Source organism: Callospermophilus lateralis, chromosome X (genome assembly GCF_048772815.1).
Source record: "Callospermophilus lateralis isolate mCalLat2 chromosome X, mCalLat2.hap1, whole genome shotgun sequence".
In the NCBI taxonomy this organism is placed as follows: Eukaryota; Metazoa; Chordata; class Mammalia; order Rodentia; family Sciuridae; genus Callospermophilus; species Callospermophilus lateralis.
In genome coordinates, this window is record NC_135325.1 from 7203759 (window position 1) to 7230859 (window position 27101).

General features: G+C 37.0%; 1 protein-coding gene and 1 pseudogene across 1 annotated transcript in view; one reads left to right on the forward strand and one right to left on the reverse strand.

Annotated features, from left to right (window-relative positions):
* Nucleotides 1-27101, forward strand: part of Cdkl5 (cyclin dependent kinase like 5) — a 173085-nt gene that overhangs the window by 81015 nt on the left and 64969 nt on the right. The gene's annotated exons all lie outside the window — the stretch shown is intronic.
* LOC143639289 (small ribosomal subunit protein eS27 pseudogene) lies at nucleotides 14565-18482 on the reverse strand (annotated as a pseudogene).

A 27101-nucleotide genomic window follows, 5' to 3' on the forward strand; every position in this document is an offset into this window, starting at 1 on the left:
ATTTGATTACTTGCTAAAATTTTGCATTTTGGGAGACTTTAGTTCTTATCCTCAAATAATAGTTTTGACAAACCTCAAGCTATTAAGACGTTGTAAATTTTGATAACTTTGCCCTTTTTTAAGGGTTTTTTACCCCCCAATTTTATTTTTCTCACTGAATCTACTGTGAAGAATAGTCATTGAACCAAGAAACAAATTAGCCTTTTGATATTTCAAATTGCTCATTAGTTGGCAAAGTCTTATCATGTTTAAGAAATACTTTTCTCTTTTAATTTTTCCAGTTGTTTAAAACAAATATCTATATCTTAGAATTAAATATTTTTTGAAGAGAGAAAAAATATCATGAATATAATTTTAGTATACTAAATAAAAATTGCTTTAAAATGATTGTTTTGAAACAATTTGGTTGAAAATAATTATTATTTTTTTTTTTGCCATGTAATAGTCAATTTTCTGTGGCCCATTTTAAGGTATGATCTATTTGTCTAACATGCTCTGAATTAGAGGCAGAAACCTTTTACTCTGCTTTTGCTTTGAGATCATTTTTAGAAAGAAATTTGGGGCATAGGGAGGAAATGTATGAAAACCATCAGGTCCTCAGTAGTTACCTGGTTAGGTGTTATGCATTATATCAGGTTCCATTCACCCTTGGCAGATCAGCAGATAGTAAGTATCAGGGTTGTTCTTCCTATAAATGTTGATTTTTTTTTTTTTTTTAATAAAGCTCTTCATACAGTATCCTAGAAGAAACTCACAAGAATGAACACAGTGTGTTAGTAGTTTAGTTTTAACAAAATAAAAAAGAAGTAGGAAAAAAAAAACTCCATGTGTTAATAATTCCACTGAAGGTAAATGGTCTACGTTTAATAAATATTTGAATTGAGATAAAATATTAATAAATATTTGAATTGATATGGGAATCTAATTCCCATATTATGAGGGAGCAGGAGCTCCTCATTTGTTCTGATCTTGCCACTTCATGCTGCTGGGGCTGGCAGCTACCCTTGGAAATTGACACTTCATTCACTAAAGCATTCAGAACCATAGTGCCAGGATTTGATTGCCTGTTCCTTTCCCAGAGACCGTCAGGACCCGGGCTATTGTTCTTGGCGTCATCTTCTAATTTTTTTTTCTTTCTGTTTAAAAAAATATTTTAATTTTATTTATTTTTATGTGGTGCTGAGGATTGAACCCAGCACCTTGCACGTGCTAGGCGAGTGCTGTACCACTGAGCCACAACCCCAGCCCCCTATCTTCTATTTTTTTATTCACCACCAAAACTCAATGGTCATCCCTTAGCACAGAGTACTCATCCCTGTACTTACTGCTCTGTACATCTCTCACTGTGATCCACTTTCCCCCGACCTTCCCACTGTTCCTAGAGCTCCTGAACAGCCATTTATAATTTCTCCCATGGCCTCAGCTTCACTGTATAATCTCGCTTTTTGCCCCTGGGCTTCTCTGCTGCTAAGTGGATACTTGAGGTAGTTCCCCCTGTGGCACAGTCTCGGACTGTGCTGCCTCTTCCTCTGCCCACTGCCTGGTAGTTGCACCTTTTAGTTCTATGAATACAGTGAGTTCTTCCCTTAAAGTCTTTCCATACATGGCTGCTTTCACATGCAGCAGCACTTTTCCTACGCTGTGCTTGGCCTACTACTCAGTCTGGTCTGGGTTTCTCTATCAGGGTCTCCTCGTTGTTTTCTTCTTGGCATTTATTTAAATTTACAACTGTATATTCAGTTGCTTACTTGGCTTTTTCCCTTAGTTCTAAGATGCACCTTTCTTGCCCACATTTCTGAAATTGGGATGTATCTTAACACTGGATGCCTTGTTTTCTTTCTGAATGGCAAGTAAAATTATGGTTTATCCTATAATCTGTTATGTCTTAGATGTAATAAAGTACTGCACTTTTAACTATCTGTTTCTCCCAGTTGATTCCCTACAAGTACAGGAATTCTGTGTTACTCACCTGTAGGAACCAGTGCCTGGTATAGTCAGTACCTGGCACCTAGTAGGCACTGAATAATATAATGATTGAATGAATGTCATCATTTATTTGGGAGGTGTTGGTTCTAATTCTTCTGAACATGTATCAGAGATATGTGAGTGTGATTCATTAATATACTAAATAATCGATGTTATTTTTGAACATTATTTTATCCTGGAGTTGAAGGAGACCTTGAGTTTATTTGTTTTGTTCCCCCATTTATGTATCGTGTCCCATTAGAGATACATGTACATGCTTGTGCAGGAGTACTTACCATGTGTGAAAACGAATCCATATATGCTTTTACCTGGTGCCAGCTATTTTCTTTCATTAGGGGAAGCAGTGAGGAAGGTATCAAAGAGTAGCAGACTTTTAAACTTTAGACAGTTTTTACTCAGAAGCTTATTTTTCTGTTTTATTTCATCCTCCAAGGAGTGCATTCACTTGACACATCCGCTTCTTTTAAGTGAAAGAATACAGCAAACAAGCAACATGCATGTTTTAGTCAGCTTTTTTTGCTGCTGTGACCAAACGATCTGACAAGAATGATTTTAGAGGAGGAAAAGAGTTCATTTAGGGCTTGTGTTTTCAGAGGTCTCAGTCCATAGATGACCAACTCCACTGATCTTGCCGAAGATGAGGCAGCCACACCACAGTGGAAAGGTATGGCAAAGGAAAGCAGCTCAGGACCTGATGATCAGGAAGCAGCGAGAGTCTAAGCTCTGCTCAACGGGGGCAAAACACACACCCCAAACTATGACAGTGAGTGATTGGAGGGCCTTAGGCCATCTCCCAGATAAGGTTTAAGCCTTCTTTACAGCTGGAGAGGGAAGTCATGGCTCTTAGTTCTTTTCATTTTCTGAATCCTGCTCCTTAGTCTTTCTCAATCCCTCACTGTACTTCTGGTTCCTGTATATCATATCTGTGTAGGTGGTGTATGTATTCTTTGTGATGTAAAAAGAAGAGAAGTTGAACAAACAAGAGGAGAGGTTCAAGGTTGCCCAAACTGATGTTGTCGATATAGAGATACACTTGTAAGGAATTAAAATAAAGAAGTTCAGTATGGCATTGAAGAACACCAGAAGGTGAAGATGCAAGGGGAGATTGTTGCAATCCTATACCATCAGTATGTTCTTTGGGTGGCCTTCCTGATGCTCATCCATTGGTACATCTATGGATTCAGCGTTTACACTTGCATGCAAGACTCCTGCCCACATCAGGCATCCTCTTCATGCTGGTGGTGTCCCTGGTGTCAATTGCTTTAAACATCATTAAGTTCTGTTTTATTTAAGAGTATTAAGGATCATGGGAAAGATCAGGGGGTGATCTTTACCATGATACAGCTGGTCAGCAGAGTTCTTCCAATAGCTCCTCATCAACTATTTTCCTCAACAACTGTTTTTTTCCACCATACCTTCTCTTTGGGATTAGATGTTTGCTTAAAAAGAGAAATAGCTCTTCCTGCTACAGTTACAGTGAGCAAAACCATGCCAGTTTCAGTGCATAGCAGGATCAAAGGGAGCAGGCAGTTTGTGCCACTTGTGACTTGCATTCAATATCCTTTGCTTTCCCTGCTGATAATAGAATTATTGAAAAGAATAGAAAAAAGCCCTAGATACTGGGCATTATCCATTGTAGACCAGCAACTGTCCTGTAGAACCAGCAGTCCTGCCAGCAGCATCCTAATGACCCAGGCATCAAGATTTGTGATCATGTCTCCTCAATCACCAAAGAGAAGGCAGGTGCAATAGAAAGTATACCTTTGCTCTAGTGCAGATGGTGTTCCACAGCCTTAGGTTGTGAGACCTAGCAGATACAAAGACATTAGATCAACAGGGTGCGTTGGGGGTATCTGGAATAGAGTGGGGAGACGTGGATTAGGTATTTGAAGTGATTGACACGGGCTTGGGTATGTAGCTCATTGGTAGAGCGGGCATGCACGAGACCTTTCTCTTGGAATTTGTGATGTGGGCCAATACTATGTTTACATTACATAATTACTGTAAAAGTTCTTATTTTTCCTCCCCTAAAATATTTCCCCCATACATCATATTATGTATACTAGTTCTGTTGTTTATTATTAGAGGGTTTTTTCTTTTTTTCTCTTTTGTAGACTATAGCAGTGACCCTACTGCTTATACTCCTTCTGAAATGTGATCATGCTCAAATGATACAATTTTAGTACTATAAGCAGTACTCATTAATGTGAGAAACTTAAAAAGAAATGCTTAGAGCTGGACTGTTAAATGTGCTTACATGAATTTGGCAGTAACTGATATTTCTTAACTTTGTTCTACTTATTGCACATTAATTCAGATCTTGTATTCTGCTAGGAGTTTGGCAGCCTATCTTTTGGGATGACTGGCATTTTTGATGTTTGTACTAAGATTTTATTTGGAAAGCAAGAGAGGTTAAGGGAGGTTTGAGCAGTACCTGTATGACTAATTCATTTGAAATGTATAAAGACATCTTAAGTTTTTACAGTGCCTTTGTTAAAGCTTATCACACATGATTGGTGAAAATGGCTGAGCTTCATACCTTTGTTCTTGCACGACAGCTACATACACAATTTTGTACAATGAGAAATACTAATTTGCTTACCATTTGATGTTAAACGACTGTCACGTTCAGCTTCATTGCATGCAGTGCAGACCTAGTCTAGCATATCCTGTTCTAGAGAGTTCTTTATTCAATAAAATTTCTAGAGAGAAACCTGCATGTATGCTGCCTCTAGAAGCTTCTGTCTATAGTGAACTTTCCTAATCTTTTGTTTGGTGCATCTTAATTTAAGCAAAATATACCAGAATAAGAATTTTAGGAATGGAATTGCAGTGAGCACATGACAAAGTTTTGGTATTCTACAGCTTTCAATGTAGAAGAATCACAGACCTATCTGCTCTTTATCAGAAGGTGGTATGTGTGTAGTGTTCCCCCGCCCCCCAAACTGGTAGAGGACACAAGGACAGCTCAAACCTGGCAATCCACAGCAGCTTGCTCTGGCAGATCTTTAGATAATATCATTTGGAAAACCTATCTTCTGGTCAAATGTTGAGTCAGATTTCCTTCTCACAAACCATTTTGTGCCTGCCTAGCATGCACGAGTCCCTGGGTTCAATCCCTAGTACCACAAAAAACAAACAAAAAACTCCAGTTTTACTCTCTCTTCCTTCCTTCCCTTTTTCTTTCTTTTTATTTTCCATCTTAATTTATATTGCTTAGGAGTATATCAGTTTGTATTATATTCTTCATAATCCAGCTAGGTATTATAATAGGCATATAGAACTTATTACAACCTTTTATTAAGGAATTTTATCACTCAGGCAAAGTATAGGAAACTTGCTTTCATTTAGATCCCTTTACCCTCCCAACTTAAAAAAAATATATATATATGTATGTATGTATAAAATATTTCCCATATGGCCTCCACTGGTACCACCCTGCAGAGGATTGGACAGGCTCTCTACTTAGCCATTCCTGGCATGGATAGGGCCAGGTTTCACTGTTCGATTTAGCTGGAGTAGAGTGATGATTCTGCATTTTAAAATTTCATTTTATTTTCATACATTGAACTCCACATTAAATTAATTTATAATTTTTGCTTCATTTGTCAAATATGGTTATCAAACTCATGAGAGAAAGGGTAGTCCTGTATCCTCCACCCTTTGTGTAGTTTGAGATGTTCTTTTTTTCTTAAGTTCCAAGCCTCTTTGGTTATCATTTGTTTTCTGTTTAGAAAGCTTCCTGTAGTCATTCTTTAAGGGTAGGTTTGCTAGCAACTCCTCTTGATTTTTCTTCTTCTGAGAATGTCTTTATTTCCCCTTCTTTCCTAAAGGATATCTTTGGCCAATACAGAATTCTTGGTTGACAGTTCTTTTCTTTTAGCACTAAAAAATTGTTGTACCACTTCCTTTTGGCTTCTGTGGATTCCGATGAGAATGCACTGTCATTCAAATTATTTTTCTCCTACAGGTAGGAAGCTGTCCTTGTATTTTAGACGTTTGAATATGATGTGTTTTGGTAAGGATTTCTTTAGGTTTATTCTGTTTGGAATTTGCTCAGCTTCTTGAATCTATAGGTTTGTCTTTTGCCAAATTTGGAAGTTTTCCAGTCATTAATTCTTTGAATGTTTTTTCAGGTCTGCTCTGTTTGTCCTCTCTTTCTGGGAATCCAGTGACTTAGGTCTTTTGTTATAGTTCTACACAGCCCCTGAGGCTCTGTTCATTTTCCCCCCTATTTCCTCTTTGTTTTTAAGATTAGATCATTTCTATTCTACCTTTTAAGTTCCTTGATTTTTTTTCCTCTGCCTTCTTCATTCTGTTGTTGAGTCCACATATTAAGTCTTTTATTTCAGTTATTATACTGCATTTTTTATTTCATGAAGTTTTTTTGTTTTTTGGTTCTGGGGATTGAACCCAGGGGCACTCGACCACTGAGCCATATTCCCAGCCCTTTTTTATATATTTATTTAGAAATAGGATCTCACTGAGTTGCTCAGGACCTTGCTAAGTTGCCAAGGCTGACTTTGAACTTGTGATCCTCTTGCCTCAGCCTCCTGAGCTGCTGGGATTATAGGCATGTGCCCCTGTGCCCAGCATGAAGTGTTTTTTTTTTTTTTTTTGTTATTTTGTTTTTTAATCTCTATTTTCACTGAGAGGTTTTTTTTTTTTTTTTTTTTTTTTTTTTGTTGTTCAAGTGTGTTGGTAATTGTTTATTGAATCATTTGTATGATGGCTGTTTTGAAATATGTGTCAGATAATTCTGACTTCTTCATAATCTCTATTGACATATCTTTCTTCGCAGGGGTATTGGGGATTGAACTCAGGAGCACTTTACCACTGACCTATATCCCCAACCCTTTTTAAGTTTTATTTTGAGATAGCATCTAGCTAAATTGCTGAGGCTTATCTTGAACTTTCCATCTTCCTGCCTCAGCCTTCCAAATCACCAGGATTATGGGCATATGCCTCTGCACCTGACAGTTGACATTTCTCAATACTCTTTTCTGCATGCTGAGATTTCCTTCCTCTTCGTATAACTAGTGGTTTTGTATCAAAACCTGGACATTTTGAATATTATGTTATTAGACTCTGGATATTTAATCTTCTGTTTTGTCTCTCTCTCTCTTTGACACTACTCTGACAAGGAAGGTATACTAGGTAAAGGTGGAAGTTCAATTTCCTCATTCCACCTCCATTGACACCCACTGAGGTGAGAATACTTGTTACTGCTTGCTGTGGGTGGAAGCTCTAGGAGTGCCTTATTACTGCTTCCCAGATGGCCTCCACTGGTGCCATCCTGGCAGAGGTTTGGATAAGCTCTGTGTTCACCCATTGCTGTCATGGATGGGGCCACAGCTTTCACTGTTCTTTTTGGTTGGAGTAGAGTGGTTATTAAATATTTAAGTTTTCAATCTTGCTTGGCTTCTCCTTTCCTGTTCTTTTAACTAGAGAGAGCAAACTTACTGGGGCTATTTTTTTGTTTGTGCCCAGGGCATTTCGTGGTTACTTTGTGAAGTAGTTTTATTAGAGTTGCTTTAAAATCCTCATCAGATAATTCCAGCATCTGCTTTATCTCAATGTTGCTGTCTCTCAGTTGTCTTTCCTCATTCAAGTTGTGATTTTTCATGGTTAATGATGAGTGACTTTTGAAGTCTTTAAAATTTTTTTATTTTAGATAGTATGAGAATCTGGATCATATTTAATTTTTTTAAAGCAAACAGCTACACTATTGAGATGTAGCATGAGGGCCAGCTCGGTGTGTGTGTTTGGCTTCTAGTTTGGCCCCATCAATACAACTTCTGCAAAAGTGTTGAGAGGTGGAGTGGATGTTTAACTCTTCAGGGCCCCATGAACTTCTTTCCGGTGGAACTGGACCACTGATTCTCATTGCTTTTTTGCCTCTGCTCTGTCCTATAGACAATACCCTGGCAGGGGAGCCTAATTGTTGCCACCTGATGGGAGAAGGAAGATCAACTCCCTGTTGGGCCTCCTGCTTTCCGCGCACCGTATTTGTGTGTGTGTGTGTGTGTGTGTTTTTCCTACTTAGCCCCACTGAAACTTCACTGGGACTGGTGCAGTTTTTCCATTGGTGTTTGCCTGGGAAGGGTAGATAATGTCCCAAAGATTTTCTGTTATTGGTCCTTTGACTGGGAGCTTTTTTGTTATTCACCTGTTTGTAGTTCCAGGTAGCCAGGTGTTGGATTTTGTATGGGAGGCAATAAGGAAACCCATGGAATTCACCATCATGTTGTTCCTCAAGCTCTGAAGTCTTTAGGTAGTCTGTACATTTTCCCATCTTGTTGTCTTGCGCTTGTTTTGTATATTATGCCCAGAGATTTTTAGTTTGTTTTTGTTTTTGTTTTAATGTGGTGCTGAGGATCAAACCCAGTACTTCACATGTGCGATGCAAGCGCTCTACCACTGAGCTATAATCCCAGCCCCATAATTTTAGTTTTAAGAAGAAGGACCTGAGAGAAATGGGGCTACTCCATCTGGACCAGAACTAGAAATTTCCATGTGTGTGTGTTTAATATATAAGAAAATTTAAAAATTATTCTGCAAATAACATTTTATATGATGATAACATTACTTCATTCTTCAAATATACTATGCATCAGGCACTGTGCTTGACCCTTGGGACTAAAGATACGACTAAGACATAGTCCTTATTTTGTAATCTATAGTTTTGTGAGTTCAGTGATCTGTGAAATAAACTTAGTTTGCTTGTGATGCTGGCAGAAAACACAAGTATTTTACACCTGTTTTTATAATGTTGGGGATTGAACCCAGGACCTGGCACACAGTTTTTTATTTTAGAAATAAAGCTAAATCTAGGGCTGGGGATATAGCTTAGTTGATAGAGTGCTTGCCTCTCATGCACAAGGCTCTAGGTTCAATCCCCAGCACTACACACACACACACACACACACACACACACACACAAACCAAATAAAAAGAAGAGGAGGAAAAAAAAAAACCACGAAACTAAATCTAGCTCCCTTCTATCAGTGTTATGGCATTATCAGAGCTCCTTTCTCTCCTATTGGCTAGTATAAGCCTCCTTTGGTTTTGAGCTACCAGACAAATGGGGAGGGGGCATAGTGCTTTGAGTCTTATGCTTACCTTGGTTCCCATTCTGGTTACCATTTAAGTTCTGGGGCCAGTAGCTGCTATCTAGTAGGAGCTGCCCTGGACCCAGCTCCCCAGGTCATGTGCTAGTGAACAGGCAGAAGAAACCTCAGAAGAACCACCTCTTAGGAGTTCTGGACCCCTTCTGCTGCATGCAGGAACTGCAGCCCCATGGCCCACCTAGTCCTTGCAGAACTCCATCTCTTCATAGTCTATTGGACAGAAGTTCAGCTCTACTGCTGCTGTAAAGCTGAACTCACAAATAACTGTCAAGACTTGTAGCTACCACCCCGCCCACAAGGGTAAGAGGAACCAAATCTTAGGAACTCAGGCTTATGGCTCCCTGAATTTCTTTGGAAACTTGCTTTTGATGACTTGGGAATGCCCAAAAGTTAAAGCATTTTAACTGTCATTTTATTTCCTTGATAATGACAGTGATAAGGCTAATGACATTTATTTGACTTGTATCTTCTCATTTAGTCTTAATGGTAATCTCAGGAATATACGATATTATTAACAGTCACAGTTTTCCCAACAAGGAGATTGAGGCACAGAGAGGTTAAGTAAGTTCCTATGGCAGCTCACTCAAGTCGTAGTTGGTAAAGCCAGGATTACAATTTAGGCAGTCTGGCTCCAGAGTTGAAGTTTTTACCCTTTCTTTGGAGGTGAGGCAACCTTTTGAGTTTCACCTTGCTATATGATTATTTGAGATCAAGAGTGATCATGTATCTGCAAGAAGTGTTTCTAACTTCTAAAAGGTATTAAGCAAAAGTAACAAGAATATTTCTAACTGGAAACAATTTTTTTGTTTGTTTGTTTGTTTGTTTTCTTTCTTAGAAAACCATGTAGATAGACTTGGCCGGCCACAAGAGTATGAAAAATAGCTTACATTCTCAACTGTATGGAATATAGTTCTCTAATAAAATTTTTTTTGATTTGTTCCTTTAAGTAGGACATAGTGATTTTATTAGAAATCTGTACATTTCTATTCAATTGTTTAGAGCTCAATATAAAATATAACAGTTTATTTCTGGTTATGCACATCTATTATAGTATCTTTATTCATACATTTGTGTTAATTTCTATCTTTTTAGCTTCCCCTTTGCTCAAAAACAGCTAGTAGAATAACTAGAAGGACATGATTCACAAGTCATTATGTCATTTATCCATGCCAGTAGATTTAAATTCTTTAGGGACTTATTGTAAAGCAAATACAGAGGAGCCAAGTTCCTCTGTTGGGAAAGGATTCATGCTGCCCCTTTACTTGCTTTTTCAGTGAAAATGCTTGAATTTTTCATTCATTTGAAAAGTGGAGTCAAGTTCCATTTACATACATATTCTATGTACTTGGTACTATAATCTTACAGTTTTGTTTCTATTCCATGTAAACACAGAGTGTTGAATATAAATTTTCTGCTGTGTTTTGTTAGGGAATTAAGCATAATTTCTCTTAGAGTCATCCATTAATTTGCATTTTTTCATATCATTGACTATTAAATTTCTACAAGCACTTAGCCACTGCGTGATTTATCAGGAACAGATTTTTTTCCCTCTAAATTCACACTGATTTATCAGCTACACCATTTGAATACATTTTGTTGACACAAAATATTTTTGTTAGTTCTAGCTCAAGAGAAAACATAGGAGTAAGTTTTAAAACTTCAATTCATTAAGCAGACATTTGTTAAAGCACTTGCTGTAGTGAATCTTGATGGGTGTTCGGGAGAAAGAAATGAGAAGGACATGGTCAACAATTATGGAGAGTCCACCATTTAGAAGGAAAAAGCTCGTCACAGCAGTGATTGGGTGTGCTCTCTGTCCTTAAGTTCACAGGTTGTCAGAGAATAGAAATGTAAAGAAATAAGACATTTATTTCAAAACGTAGGTGTTCCTTTCAGCAAACTAATAGTTCAGTCCATCTGCCATGTTTTTAGTTACAATAAGATTTTCATATCTCATTTCTTTGCTCATTATGCCCCTTGTTTCATTTCCTTCTTGATCAGTGTAAGAGGTACTTAGAACGGCCAAACTGTCTAATTCATTCATTCCATCCTTTTGGGAACTTTTCTGCTAGGTCTTGGGGGCATAGAGTTAAATGAGGCACCTACTCTTACAGATCTTCATTACTGTCTGGCCAGGCTAGATTCCAGGGAAGCTGTAGAAAGTGTTTGCTGGAGGTGTGGATAGGGTACTAGGGATAGATCACAAAAGAGAAGTGCACAAAATAAGTGCTTTCCAAAGGAGGGGTTTGAAGGTGAATTAGTAATGAAGTAGAAATAGGAGAGCTAAAATGTCACTTCTTTGGGTCTTTTGCTACCCAAATAGACACTATTGATTGCCCGTTTTGTTTTCCAGTATAAGCAGTTGTCTTGTTCTTTTACTTGCTTTCTTATTAATATGTCTTGTCCTTCCAGAATGTAACTTCCATGAGAACAAAGACCCTATTGATCCTACTCCCTATGCATATCCAGTGCTTGGCACAGTGTCTATCACATAGTAGGAGCTTGGGAAATGTGAAATGAATGAATGCTTAAGGCAGTGTGTGAGCAGATAGAAGCAAGTGCAGGTGAAGGCTCAGCTGAGAAATTGCAAATAATTAGGTGTGACAGGAGCAAGGGACTTTTTCCTTAAAAAGTTAGGAGGTAAAGCATGGAATTAGAACTTCCTCTTGAAAGCTTTGGAAAGCCATCAGGTTGCATGATGTGTCATACATCATTCTTTTTCTGAATTCTTGTGATTGACAGTAATGTGTATTTTACTTTTTATTTATTTATTTGAGAGAGAGAGAATTTTAAAATATTTTTATTTTTTAGTTTTCGGTAGACACAACATCTTTTATTTTATTTTTATGTGGTGCTGAGGATCGAACCCAGCACCCCACACATGCCAGGCGAGCGTGTTACCGCTTGAGCCACATCCCCAGCTCTGTATTTTAAATATCTACTATGTGCAAGATGATGACCTCACTAAGGCCTTTAGATAGTACTATTCAAAGAGAATTTTAATACTGTGCTTCAGTGGTATTCTTTTTTTTCCCCTATGAGATCAACCATTGTAGTCCACACATTAGCAAGATTATGTGGTACTTTCTGTGCCTGACTTATTTCACTTAATATAGTGATCTCTAGTTCCATGATGTCTCAGATGACAGGATTTTTTTCTTTTATGAATGAACAGTATTCCTTTGTGTCTTTGTACCACATTTTGTTTACCCATTCATCTGTCAGTGGACACTTACTTAGTTTGGTTACTTATTTCCTATCGTGAATATTGCTATAGCAAATATGGGGATGCAGATGACTCTTTGACATACTGATGTCATTACATGTCATTACCCTTGGCTATCTATATACCTGTAGTGGGATTGTTAGATCCTATGGTGGTTCTATTTTTAATTTTTTGAGGAATCTCCATATTGTTTTCCATAATGGCTGTACTAATTTTCATTCCTACCAACATTCCTATTACCAGCGGTATCTTTTGTCATTTTGATAATAGCCATTCTTACTAGAGTGAACTGATATCTCATTGTTGTTTTGATTCGTATTTCCCTTATAAAAAGTGACACTGAGCATTTTTTATATACCTGTTGGCTATTTGTTTGTCTTCTTTTGAGAAATGTTTATTTATGTCTATTGCCCATTTTTTACTGGTTTACTTACTTATGTTGCTATTAGAGCTGAGTTCCTTATTTTTCAGTGATATTCTTTTTAATTGTATTTCATTTTTTGTGGTGCTAGGGATTGTACCCAGGGCTTTGTTCATGCAAGGCAAGCACTCTATCAACTGAGCTATGTCCCCAACCCTGATATTCTTTTTTTTTTTTTTTTTTTTAATATTTATTTTTTAGTTTTTGGCGGACACAACATCTTTGTTTTGTATGTGGTGCTGAGGATCGAACCCAGGCCACACGCATGCCAGGCGAGCTTGCTACCACTTGAGCCACATCCCCAGCCCACCTGATATTCTTGACATTAAATAACCAGGCACAAAAATGTTTAAGTTTATAGTGTCCTTTGGCTAATTCTCTTAAAACATTGAACTGCTTGAGACTTACATGTCACTGTTGTTTCAAGGCTATTGCCATTTTGGGGAATTTTGTCTGCTCTTTTTTGCTTTAGTGCTCAAGGTGGCATGTATAGGTCATCAAGCTTCTTTATGTGATGGTAGTAAATAGTTCCTCTTCCAGACCTGTTCAATTCAGCAGACAATTTATATACATCATTTATACATATGTACAACAAAATGCTAGGTACTTGAACATAAAAACAAATCTGACCAAATTCTTTCAAAAGTATTATAGTCTGCTGATTTACATGTGGTATTCTTTTTCTTCCTATGGTAAGAGAAACCAAGTCTGGCATTTTCTAATTTTTCCCACAATGCATATAAGATATAAGGAATTTTCACTAAATTAGCTAGATATTTTGAAAATAAGTTTTTAAGAAAAGAAAAATCCTTATTATTTATTTGAGTGTTTTTTTTTTTTTTCCAGTTTCCTGTGTGGATATAGCTATGATAAAAAGCATTGACTTGAAACTTTTTCTGTTTCTTTGTTGGCTTATGTGTGAACATATCTGTCAGAACATGTGATGGTGGCATCCCTGGAGGAAATTCACTGCAGTGTTTGGATAGGGAATTTCTGAGTTTCCCTTGATGTACCTCACAGTCTTTCTTATCTTGTGAGTGTCATAGTGATTGTGCACTTGAGGACCTTGTGCTCAGATAGCCTGAAGATATTATTATAGAACATAATTCATTTCTTTTGAACTTCAGAATTTCATTAAACATGCTTCTATTGTAAAACCAGCTGTATTTCTCATGAATTGGAAAAGAAATTAAAACTTGTCGTGTTGACTGTGTTTGCCAGATATCAGCATTCACATTGTCTTATTTTATAGGAAAATGTAAAATTAGTGTAGCATGGTATTTGTCAAAACCCAGACTTAATAGATTTTATATACATGCATGCATGATTTATCAGCATGTTAATGAAAAATAGCAAAACAGACATTCTTAGGACTAATTTATAACCATTTAACTCCACTGTCTCTATCTTTAGCAGAAGGTATGAGCACATGCATAGTCGTGGGTCTGGTTTCTGTTAGGGTTCCCTAGGAAGCAGCGAATAACTTGTTCTATACTAGCTGTACTATCATTAGCTGTCTGTATACTGTTTTCCCACAAGTATCTGCAAGTATGCTGACTTCAGTGATATCCACATAACTTACTGGAAAAATTGATCATGAGGAAGTTAGGCCCCCTCTTTGGTAAAAAAAGATACTTTAGAGAGCTGTTATCTGATATCACTAGTTCAGTAGAACCATAGATTGTTGTCTTCATTTGGATTATGTATTTTTTCACTCTGACCATAATTTTAAGCCTTTCTTTTCTTTATCCAAAATATGTTAATTTGGATGTTTTCCCACTCATCTTTATTCAGGTTGCTTTTAGTGTTGCTTCCTCCTGAAGGAGCATCCTTTTATAAGCCTTGCTTTTCTAAAGCTCCTGCAGGCTGGCAGAGGACAGTGGAGCAGCCAACACACCAAACTATTGTTTGTGCATGACTAAAAATGGTGGTGATTTTAGAGCACCCTAGGCATTTTACATCTATGAAATAGGAGTAACACCAGGTGCTGCTTCTTGGGTTTCTTCTTCTCTTTTGGAGAGGGATGAAGAGATTCTTTGCAAGAGGCATGTTCTTATGGGGAGGTTGTCACCATGGGAAAAGGCTTAAGGCTTTCTTTTTTTTTCTTCTATCACTGTACTTGAATCTATATATTTAATAGGGATAATATTTTTTGAATACTTGGTTAATATATTTTTGGTCAATAAATTGGTTTCTCTCTCCTTACATTTTCTTCTGTCATGGCCCCAGGAGAGAGTATAGCATGTATGCTACTTAATAGGGGAAATTGCTGAGAATTAAAGAAGAAACAAAAGACAGCCCGTTCAGGTATCAAAGCAATGTGGGCAGAAGAGGCAGAGTTAGAGCAGGCAAGAGGACAGAAGGAATGTCTCAACATTCCTCAACACAACCATCTCAAAAAAACTGAAATTCTTGGTTGGTGGGGTTGGGGATGTTGAGGGTAAAGCCAAAAGCAAAAGAAGCTGATGCCCCATTCCCCTCTTGGAACTTGGGGAAGAAACCACCTGTAGAGTTGCCTTATTACATCTGCAGTAGTGACTGCAGAAGGAAATGAAGCAGGGTGTGATTAGATTGAGAGAAGACTCCTGGGCCTCTTTAGCTTGTGAGTGGCTTCTAAGGATCCCAAAGGTACTGCATACCCCAAGTAGCTGAGTTGAGAGCCAGTGTACTAGTCAGTGGGGAAGCTGTGTTGAGGGGCATGTGTCAGGTATAAATGAGACTATAGAGTCTGGATATCTTCAGCACCAATAAAATTGAGAGGGAGCCTAAACAACTGGGCCAGACTCCTAGGCATTGAATCAAGAGACACCAGAGTCTCTATAGCTCCCCGTGGTAAGCAGCAGCAGGTCTGTATCTGAAATAGAAGGAATCTTGTTTTGGAGACCTGAGAGCCCCTCCCTGCCTTCTGTGAAGTTCTGTTGCCCCACCCATATCCATACACCCAGCTGCCATCTTGATAGAAGCAGGAAGAAAGGGTGAAAAACTGAGCATTTACCAGAAAGAGATTATAAAAGAAGGACTTAGTTGCTATAGGATGTAAGTTGAAGTCAAAGTGGATGCTTAAAAAGCAAAGTTAAATTGGTTACAGAAAATTGAAAAGCCCCACCTTCTTGGTACACCTTAGGTTTAGCATGCTATAAATGATTGTTCTGTTACAACAGGATAATCTTTGAGGATATATTTTCTGCATTTAAATTTAAATGTTATATTCTTTGCTCACAATTGAATATAGCTTAAGTTCAATGATTGTCTGATTGAGGTTGTAGATTGCCTGTATTTGGCATACCTAATTAATGCTATCTTTGTCTCAATTTTGATCACTAGAAGTAGGACTTTGATTTTCTCATCTCTTTCTTCATTGTTATAAAATAAGGGCAAAATGAAATAGTAACCCAGTTCTATAATATCTGCTGTATAGGTGTGATGGTTAATATCACCAAACTAAATGCAGCCTGACAGGCATCATCACTACATAGTCTTTGAAATTTTCATTCATTTGCTGTCATACCAAGGTCTGAATTTGGTGTATACAAGGTAGTTTCAGAGCGTTTACACACAATGCATGAAAGTGTGGATTATGTGAAAATCAAATATATCTCACGTTTTGTATGATAATATGGAGCTAGAGTGTATTGAAAATCTACCTGTCTCTCCCTTTCCTTCCTTCCTTTCTCTTGTTCTCTTTCTTTCTTTTGATGGGGTCTCATCATGTTGCCCAGGCTGACCTCCAACTGAAAGTCTTCCTGCCCCAACCTCTCAAGTAGCTGGGAATTATGGTCACACCCCACTATGCCCAGTTTATATATCCCTTTTTATTAAAAAGAGTCACTGGAGGCTGGGATTGTGGCTCAGTGGTAGAGCGCTTGTCTAGCACGTGTAGGGCCTTGGGTTCAATCCTCAGCACCACATAAAAATAAACAAAATAAAGGTATTGCGTCTAACTACTTCTAAAAAATAAAATTGAAAAAAAAAGAGTCATTGTTTGCTCTACCAGAGGGATTAGCAAAAATTGTTGTTTAGGTATCTCATTTTTTCATCTTAATAAATAAATTTTAGTTTTTGAACATCTTATTAACTACCTAGTCTATAATATGAACATAAGGGTAGCAAGCATATTAATCTATATCTGTGAGGTGAATTATTTATAAATTAACCTAATTGAGGTATAATATACATGAAAAATGTATATCCACCCCACTAGGGCTGGAAAATAAAGCTCAATGGTAGAGCACTTGCTTAGCATGTGTAAAGCCCTAGGTTCAATGCCAGCCCACCAAAAAAAAAAAAAAAAAAAAAAGGTATACCTAATTATATATAACAAGATGTACTCATTTTCAGTGTATAGTTTTATGTGAACTAGTCCACTTAGCTCATCCTTTGACATTATCAGCCAGTGTTCCTTCAGGTTGGTATTCATCCACTGATAACAGTTATACTGAGCCATATTAGAAATACTTTAAAAAATTGACTTGGTATGTGGGTTTGCATTTATCAATGAAATGGTCTGAGACTTTTATGTGTTTTTATTCTTATATTTCAAGTATGTAGGTGGTCCCATGTCTCAGCCTTACTAGATAGTTTCACTTTTAATGTGTAAATAAAAATAATTCAAGGCTTCATTGTAAGTACTGTGGGAAGTCCAGTGGTCTGAGTATTTGGGGACCAGGATACTATACAGCACTGTCAGCAACATAAATATTAACCAGTTACCAATCTCATGACCGTTCTCCCACTGGGAATGTCTCAGACAGTGCAAATCGACATATTCATAGTTATGTAATGGCTTTGTTTTCATTTTACTTTTTTGTCAGGCTAGAAGAAATCTTACTAGTTTGTTACAGAATGGAATAAAGATGACAGTGAAAGAGAGTCATTTTATTGTTTCAGGTGTATAAATAAATCACAGAATACTCATTTTTAAATTTAGTATACCTCTGCTATAACTTGATACATATTGGCAACATAGTAAACACAACCATTTTATGGTACTGGTGTGGAAGAAGTTTTTGACAAAGAAAGTAATAGGAATTTTGCAGTGCATTTTTAAGATCTGCAGGAGACCAGAGTAACCAAGTAGCAAAAGAAGGTTTGAATCAAGACAGTATCATACTTTCTGAACTTTTAAGAACTGATTTCAATTCCTACCTACTGAGGGACTTCTGGGTCTTATATTATGTCTCCTGTGTTGTCTTTGTTTTTTGAAACTTTCTAAAGCACAGAAGAATAGATCTATCCTAATGTGTTTCCTAGGGAATATACTGTCCTTTAAAAAAAAAAAAAGTGCATTTGTGGCTTGCATTCTTCAGTGGCTTGTTTTTCCTTGTGTACCAAGGAAAGTAATGAATTTTATTATGGTAGAAAAAAGGTGTTTCTCCGTTAAGCTGGGGTGGAATTAGTAAATGAGGCTCAACAAGAAAGATGAGCTGGGTCAGCAGGACCTGTGCTTTGAATTGGTGATGCAGTATAGTCAGACATTTGCAAGGACCAGCTCTTCATCTTTCTTGCTGAGCAACTTTTTGGCCCAGTCATAGTTATTTTCCTCTCTCACAAACTTGCAGTCTAGTGGTAGAGTCAGACCTTGATCAAGACGTAGAGTCAGACCTTGGTCAAATACATCTGTAAAGGTGGAACTTTGATGCAGGTTATAAGGAGTTATAAGGAGGAGGCTTGTGCTGATGATTGCAGTAAGTGCAGACTGAGTCAGAATTTGAGGGATCATTGAGTGTTGAGTGGGGCAAGGGCAAAGGGAACAGACTCTGTAGTGGTAGAGAAAATGGCAAGAATGACTAGGGCTCAGCAAGCAAGGGATATCTGGGGAGAGAGGGCTAGAGGAATGTCCAGTGGTTGGAACCCTTATGGGCCTTACAGGCCACCTGGAGAGGCTGCTTATGTTAGGTCAGTGGAGTTTGGGGAGAGTTTAAGGAGGAATGGTGGGACATGAAATCAGATGTCCAATTTCAAATAAAAGCCTGGTTGCTGGGGGCAAACATAGAAGGGTAAGGAGGCGAGGCAGTACTCCAGGTGAGAGTACCAAGGGCTTGACCTAGGATGGGAGCATTCAGGTAAATTGGAAAACAGATTTAGAAAATAAAAACTTACTGCCACATGGTGATAGACTGGATGGATTTGGAGGAACAGGCAAGAGACAAGTAAAGAGCGATTCTAAATCTTTGGCTAGTGTTCACTGAGATATGGGACAGAAGTCAGTCCCAGGTTTAGTGGGGGAAGATGTGAGAATAGGCATTCTGGCTGAATATTTCACACTTTACATCTTAATGGAAGATTCAAACAGGGCAGATCCATCTTAGGGTAGAAGCAATTTTATATTTAATGGAAATAAATGAGAAAGTAGAGTTTGTTATGTAGGAATTTTATCATTGACTTAACTTGAAGTCAGACCTTTTCTGTAGGAAGTCTATGACAAGATCTATCTCACGTTCTTGATAGAGTATTAATATTTTCATTAGACTAGCCTCCTTTTAGAGGCTTACTCAGCATGAAGTACATTGGTCTTTCCTTTTTTAAATGTAAGTTTTTTCATAAAATACTCTTAGTATACAAATAAATTCAAATTGTAAACTGTCCAGAGTGTATACTAGTGTGTCCTGTGATATCTCCATAATGTAAACCTTTTTTTTTAATCTTTATTTTATTTATTGTTATGTAGTGCTAAGGATCTAACCCAGCGCCTCGCATATGCTAGGCGAGTACTCTACCGCTGAGCCACAACCTCAGCCCCATAATGTAAACTTTAGTGACAATTGTTTGAGCTATTGATGTCGATTTACCAGGACTTGGCTTAATTTGTTTTTGGCCAAATGAATTTAAGTCTTTTTTTTTTTTTTTTAAGTTGTAATTGGACACAATACCTTTATTTTATTTTATTTGGTGCTAAGGATTGAACCCAGCATCTTGCACGTGCTAGGCGAGTGCTCTACCGCTGAGCCACAACCCCCAACCCCTGGCCAAATGAATTTTTAACAAAAAAGTAAATAATATGTTTTCATATATCTTTGAAGATATATTTCATTATAATATTTTAATGGACCATGTCACAGAGTTATTGTGAAAGTAATCATTATTTTATGAAAAACGAGATGAATGTGAACATTTTAGCATCAGGATTAATAGTTTTAATAATTCTTGAAGAACCGGTCTTTTAATCATCTCTTTTGTTTAAGGTTTATTTTTACAATATATTAATATTTTCAGCAAAGTTTTGCCAGAAATCACGTAATTTCGGCTCCATCAGTTGGTGGACAAGTCCTTAACAAGTGACCAGTCTTAAAAGGGGAATATCTGGAGGGGATATTACAACATAGTTAAAATGAAAAAATAGTTTAATGAATGAACTATTTTTAAATGACTAGTTAAAATGAATAGCCGCATTACTAACATTTGATGCTGGATAATTCTGTGTTGTGGGAACTGTCCTGTGCACTGTAGGATGTATAGCAGATCCTGTTCTCACTAGATGCCAGTAGGTCCCTTCTCCTATTTAACAACAAAAAGTGGTCCCAGACCTCTTGGAGGGAGGTCTTGTTGCCCTACTTGAGAACCACTGAACTAGATGTAGGTTTCAATTTCAGATGCACATTGTTATGTTAAAAAGAAGCTGTTGCAAGGGGCTGGGGCTGGGGCTCAGTGGTACAGCACTTGCCTCACATATGTCAGGCGTTGGGTTTGATTCTCAGCACTGCATATAAATAAATGAATAAAATAAAAATCCATCAGGAACTAAAAATATTTTTAAAAAGAAGCTGTTGCAAAAAGATATACAGTAATATGAAAGTTACATGATTTTTAATGTACGAAACAATAGTGAAGTCATTTTTGGTTGAATTCATTTGTAGAAACAAAAATGTGTGATAGGAATGATAAATTCCAACTTCAGGATAGAAGTTACCTCTGGGAGAGGGAATGGGAATGGCATTTATGACATTTTACATTTCAAAAGGCAAGAGAGAGATCAGAAGCAAATAAGCCAAGATCTGTTCAGCTGCTAAATCTGAAAGAAGTGTACAGTTTTTCTATATATTTGCATGATTAGTCTTTTTTGAACTCCCATGGCATATTATACAACATTTTACTGTACTTTTCAACTTTTGTCTTGCATTTTTAAATTCCTGTCATGCATTATTACACACTAGGTTGTAAGCTTCTGTGTACCTGAGACAGCTTCATTTCCTTATTCATGTCAAACACAGGATGCAACAGAAAACCTTACCTAAAGCAGAAGCCCAGTAGACATTTGTTAGCTGAACAGCTTGAGATGCTCCCCTTCATGGCCATACTAAATTGTTTTTTTTCTGATTTGGTCTGAAATACTTAAATTTTAGTATTGACAAACTATGGTAATTTTTAATTAATAAAAAATACGAGACACGGTCAGGTGTGGTGGTACACACCTGTAATCCCAGTGACTCTGGAGACTGTGGCATGAGTATCATGGGTTCAAAGCCAGCCTCAGAAATTTAATAATTCCTGTCCCAAAATAAAAAATAAAAAGTGCTGGGGATGTAACTCAGTGTTGGAGTGCCCCTGGGTTTAACCCCCAGCACCCCTCCCCCACCAAAAGAAAGTCACAATTGCTACAGGATTTCTTGAAGAAATCTAGCTTTATCATTGCATATTATGGACAATATTTTAAATTTCTGCGATACTTGGCAAATACATTAGCTCTATTGTATTCTCCCTGCTATATAGAATGTATCCTGAGTCTGAGTTACTCTCATTTTATGGTTTTTACTCGGTGTAAAAAACGATGTCTCTTTCACAATTTAGGCTTCTATAAAATAATAAATATGGAAATAGTGAAATACTTACATGGAATTGTAAGTACATGATAACAGGTATTGTTAGAAAATTATTTGGAAGCTGGGTGCAGTGATACACACCTATAATCCCAGCAATTTGGGAGGCTGAGACAGGAGGATCACGAATTCAAAGCCAGCCCCAGCAACTTAGCGAAGCCCTAAGCAAGTCAGTGAGACCTGGTGTCTAAATAAAATAAAAATAGGGCTGGGAATTTGGTGCTAGTGTGTGTGTGTGTGTGTGTGTGTGTGTGTATACATATATATGTATTTTTTTTTCAGAGAGATAATTTACATATATGGTTTGTGAAGGCTGTATTACATGCATGGTCATGGTTGAGAAATGGCATCCCAGATCAATGTTACTGAGTCAAATGTCAGCTCTCCTATGTATCAGCTGTGTGATCTTAGGACAATTTTGACACTTCACTGAACTCTGTATCCTCATCTCTAAAACACGCATAAAATCTTTCTCAGAGTGATGATTTGAGAATTGAATAGTATGGGGCCTGGCACAAAAGTTGTTAAAAATAATTGAAAATAGAGCTTACTTTCTTGGATGCCATATCAGTCTACAAAGTAATGGTATCTATGTATGTATGGTTTTGCTCCTGCTGAAGGACCATGGGAAAGCAGTTACACTGTTAGGATATTTACATATAAACATATTTAAAATACTTGTGAGGTTGTATTCCTTGCTGTTCAGATGAAGAAATAAGCATTTCTCCCAAGGAAGGGCTTCCTCAGAGAATAATTAAAGAATGAATTGTAGAGTATAACCTTTGAAATGGCTTAATCCATGAATAGTAGAATAAAATAGAATCAATATTTTTGTCCGTCCTCTTTCATGATGCATGTTGGATTTTTAACCTAGAGAGCAAAACATTTAATACAATGACTCCTGCTGCTTCTTTACACAGTGTATGATCAGTTTAAAGAATTCACTCTTCCAGAGCATTCTTACATAACTGCATTCTAAAATAAGTTAGTAAATTTTATGACTGTTAATACCAATTAGTTCCTTTGCCAAAATCTTAAGTAAGGGAAAATTAATACTGAGAATAAAACAGTGACTCAGAAACTTTAGGTAGTCAACAAAAGGAGTAGTTACCAGGTCTTTGTCCAATATGATTGGTTGGTTCATTGGTTGGTTGGTGATCAAGGCTTGTTTTTTATGGGGTAGGGTATTGTTTTTGTTTTGCAGTGCTGGGGATGGAACCCAGGGCCTTGTGCATGCTAGGCAAGTGCTTTACCACTGAGCTGCATCCCCAGCCCTGAGGTGGAGATCTTGATACTGGAAGAGCTAACTATAGGTCCTCCAGATATTTCTGTGTTAGTTACTACTAATATCATTTTTCATTTTCTTTCTGTTTTTTTTTTTTTTTCTTTCTGCTGAAAAAATTTATTCTGGGAACTGTTAAATGCCTTAATATAGTTTTTTCTCTCATGAAGTTAGTATAATATAGGAACCTTTATCTAAAATTTACTTAGTCTTTCTTTTTGTATTGCAAATTCCATTTTTGATACAGAATTAAGGATGAAACATGGGATTATCATTAATGGATTACTGATATATTTTATCACATTCTTAATTTGTTTCTTAAAATACCAGCTTTTAACTACCTCATTATTTATACAGAGCAAGGCACTGAAACAAATAGCAAATTATGCCTATCTTGTTAACTACAGCTGGTGACATTCTGTTGCAGACGTTGTGGGGGCAATGGCATGCCTTCATGAATAAATTGAATTTAAAACACAAGTTCTTCATGTTTTTTTTTTTAATATTTATTTAGTTGTAGATGAACACACAGTATCTTTATTTATTTTTATGTGGTGCTGAGGATCAAACCCAGTGCCTCACACATGCGAGGCAAGCACTTTACCGCTGAGCTACAGCTTCAGCCCCTTTTCATGGTGTTTTGTCATGTATTTTTCTTGTTTGTCCACACCTATGTTGTGTATGTCATCTCTGGGTGGTGGTGGAACAAGTAATAAAGCTTGGCATGTGATCACCTCCTGCCTCTCTATTAAATATCCATGAAGATATTTAAAAAGAAAAACAGGAGCTCATAACAGTTCTGTAAATAAAAAAAACAATCCATCAAAGATTATTGGCAAGGAGAATTGATTTCATTAGCAGGAATGGTTTAACAAGCATAGTCTTGAATGTCATGCTATTTATTCACCTTTGTGAACCCAAGTTGGTTAAAATATCCAAAGGGAGTAGGAAAAGACTTGGATCCATGCCCATAGAGGCTGGACAGCAAGGAGCTGGAGTTCTCAGTGCCTCACTATGCCACATTAGCATCTATATTTCCAGATCATTTCAGAGACTAAAATGCCCCCAGATACAGTAAAACAAGAAGTAGAGAAGGAGTAGAAGAGGCATGTAGCATCCACAGAGAAGTGTGGGAGCAGGCTGTGCTAGGAAATGTGCTCTCTAGATCCCACACAGGAAACAGCAAGTGGCATGTGCTCCTCCAACTTTTTATTCATAGAACCGTGCCCAGGAAGTCCAGCCTCAGACTAGCCAAACTCAATAAGAATCTTTGCTAGGAGTCCAGGTTTTGAAATCAGGCTCAGGCTACATCAATCTGTATTTGAAATTCAGATGGTTGAAGAATCCAAGTTCTCTTTTTGCTGCCAGATATCTGCCAGTTCTGGTGGCTCTTTTTTTCATCCTTAGTAATGATGAGGCCAAAAAAATGGAGGGGAGGCCCTGTGAAGAGACATGGCAAAGAAGACATTGCCCTGTAGTGGCAGCACCTAGATCTGAAGATGTTTTTTTTTTTTTCTTTGTAAGAAGCAGATGAAGTTGAGACATCTGCTTAGTTTCCTGAAAGAGCACCATGAAGATATGACCTCTACAGATGGAACAAACTGAAATGAGGCAAAAATTGCAGAAGTTGGCTGCTGAGATAAGGAAAGAAGATCAAGAAACCTAAAATGGAGCCAATAAAGAACAAAATTGGTGCAGCATTTTGAGTAATTCACTCATTAACTGTTCATTCATTAAATATTGAACAACATAACTACTCTGTGCCTGCTGTTCTAGGCACAAATGATGCAGTCATGAACAAAGCATATCGAACAATTACAAAAGATCCACCTAAAAGTTCTGAGGTTTACCCTGGCATAGTGGTGTATGCCTGTCATCTTAGCGGCTTGGGAGGCTGAGGCAGGAACAGCACAAGTTCAAAGCCAGCCTCAGCAACTTAGTGAGACCTTGTCTCAAAAATAAAATGTAAAAAGGCTGGGGATGTGGCTCAGTGATTAAGCAACCCTGAGGTTTATAGTGAAAAATAATAGAAAAAATCGGAGCAGAAACATTTAAGTTCATTAGAAGAAAACTATTCTAATTTCATTGATCTTGAGATAATATTAGTTCAAAAAATACAAACATTTTCCTCTAGATATATTCCAATAATTTCAAATTTTTATTTCAAGGAAAATGAGAAGTTCTAAAAGTAATAAGGCAGAGAATAAAAATAAGTTATCTACATTAGAACAAAAGCCAAATTGGCCACAGACAACTTTTCTATAGCACTAAATACTGGAGACCATCAGGACATTGTTCCCCATTTAGAGCCTCATGTACTAGTACTATAATTTTTTTATGTTTGAAAATGGCAGTCCTTCTTTTCAAACCGTTAATTTCTTCCTCTTGGAAAAGTATATAGTATATGGATTTTGTTGCAAGACACTCCACTCCTATTAGCCTTTAAGTTGCTTTAATAAGCATATATAGATTTTTCCCTGTCAGTGATGTGAATGGTTCCTTCCAGGGCTTTGCAGTACACACAAATTTACAGGGACTCTTCAAGAATGTAAGACTTCCCCTTCCTTCTGCGAACTTGCCATGCACGTGTGAGGATGTTCAGGAAAATACGATACTTCCTCAGAAAGCCATTCAGCAATCCACTCTGGCTGAGTAAAAAATTAATGCAAATATTTCACTCAATGAATATTTCACAAAAATTTGTGAAAACTGTAGGAGAAAAAGGCTGTAAAGTGAAGCCAATTCAATATGTAAATAAATATAGATGAACTTAATCACTCTCGTGTGTGTAATTTTAAATTAGATTTGACAGCCAAAACCTAATCTCAAAAATAAATTCATTTGACAAAGCAACGTAAGATCAGGATTTGTAACTTCAGGTTCGTTCAGGAGTTTAATATCAACTGGTTCTGGCATAAGAATAGTAGGCTACACAGGACTAAACTGGAGATGACTAAGAAAGCTCTGAAAGCAAATCTAGAATATGTATGTGAGAATATAAAATATAAGAAAGAACTAAAAATCCATACTGAAGGGGATTGGGACAATTGATTCTATATTTAGAAATGATATTAAATCTAGATTCCCTCATTATGTCATATTAAAATAAATTACAAATAGATACAGATGTAAGGAAAGACATTAAATTATTAAAATACCAAGGTGCATAAATATAGATAAATATCAGCCACACTTAAGTTAAATAAGGAGTTTGGGAATAAGAGTAGTGAACCTAGTTACAAAGGCCTATATTAATAAATTTGATTATATAATAACAAGATATATTCAGCAATAACAAAAACCCTAAATAGTTTGATAATCACGTCAACCTGGGGAAATTTTGGTAACAACTTTTCATCCTTGAATCAGCTAGGAAAAAAATTTACCCTAGTAGACCTCAATGCACTAACCAGGTGATTAAAAAAAAGAAAACTTCTCTAATCTCAATGAATTCCAGAGATTCTTTAAATAATTACATGTCATTTGGCATTGGTTGTAGCCTGGATATTCTCATACACTGCTGAAGGGAACTGTGAAATGATACAGTTTTCAGTGTCAGTTTGGCAATATGTATTAGGACCCTTTAACATTATTTATATATTAGTTGTCAAATGGATCTTTATTTTAGCTTATTTATATGCTGTGCTGAGAATCGAACCCAGTGCCTCACGCCTGCTAGGCAGGTGTTCTACCACTGGGCTACAATCCCAGCCCAGGACCCTTTAACATTATTGATATATATAATTGAACCAGTTGTCTTGCTACAGAATGTACCTTATGGAAATAAAGATGCAGGTATTGAAGTTATTCATTGATAGACTGGTTAAATAATCATACATTAAAAATGGTGGTTTTAAAAATAATGACAGGTCAAAATGTTGTTTATACAGTATCAAGTGAAATAAAGGCAACATACAACAAGATGTACTACATTACTATTCCAATTTGAGAAAAATTTAATGGAAGAAAATATGCGAAAATGTAGCAAGGGTTATATGAATATTTTTGATGTCTCCTTTATACTCTTTTTATTCCTTTTATATCCTGCCACTTTTGAGTAGCCTGAAGATATCAACACTTCTAGTTTATGATTCATGCATATTCCATTGCCATCTCAACTGTTTGTGCCTTTTCTTCTTCCCCTTCTCCTTCACCTTCCTTGACCGTGTCTACAGTGTGGTAAGAAAGAGTTTTGGAACCAAGAAATGGAGGGCTATGAAGGAGGAGGATCTGGTTTCTTTCT